Raw genomic sequence first — 910 nt, 5'->3', positions numbered from 1 at the left:
ATGGGGTCTCCATGGCCTCCTTGATCAAGAGGACAGGTGACTCACTACAGTGACAGCACATTTTGAGAGATGCTTCATAGTTCCCTGGAAACTTAGTTGACCTTCGAGGGGAAGGAGCAAAAACTCTCCTTTAAGTCCATCTGACCAAATTAGTATAGGCCTCAAAGTATGGCTGTTAAACATCCAAGAAGGTTAGTTCCACCACTCTGGTACTTTTAATTACCATGTGCTATGTAGATAAAACTTGGGCAAAGGCCAAAGGTTCTCAGATAAACCTTGACTAGACATACATTATATTCCTTGAGCTATAATTTGTCAGTAGGTTGTTGGACTAATACAGTTCCCTCTGATTTTTTAAAAACTAGCTACGCATTATTTATGTCTCGCAATGTCTAACCCTTCCACCATGGTTTCCCCATTTAAAGTGCCCCCATTTTTCCCATTTCTCCCTTAATAATACCCTTCTCCTATGGTCCCACCTCTCTTGAGCTCCTTCTTTCCCTTTATCCCCAAGGTTCCTTGTATAACCTCCCCCCCTCCTTAAAATAACCCCCATTTTAATCCATATCTCCCTTATTAACACCTGTTTCCTACTGTTCTTCTCTTTCAGATTCTTTCTTTTCCTTTACCTCCCTGGTTCCTTTTCATTATCCTGGTTCCTGTAGTTATGTCTGGATACTTACTCACTTATAAGGATCTAGTGCTAGGATCCACATTTGAGGGGGAATATACGTTGTTTGTTTTTCTGAGTCTGTGTTACTTCACTTAGTATAACAGTTTCTAGTTCCATCCATTCTCCTGAAAATACCATAGTCTCATTCTTCTTTATGGCTGAATAAGACTCCACTGTGTACATATACCACATTTTCTTTATCCGTTCATATGTTGATGGGTGCCTAAACTTGTTCTA

This window comes from Nannospalax galili, unplaced genomic scaffold, assembly GCF_000622305.1.
Source record: "Nannospalax galili isolate Female #2095 unplaced genomic scaffold, S.galili_v1.0 scaffold352, whole genome shotgun sequence".
Taxonomy (NCBI): Eukaryota; Metazoa; Chordata; class Mammalia; order Rodentia; family Spalacidae; genus Nannospalax; species Nannospalax galili.
This window is presented reverse-complemented; position numbering follows the sequence as displayed.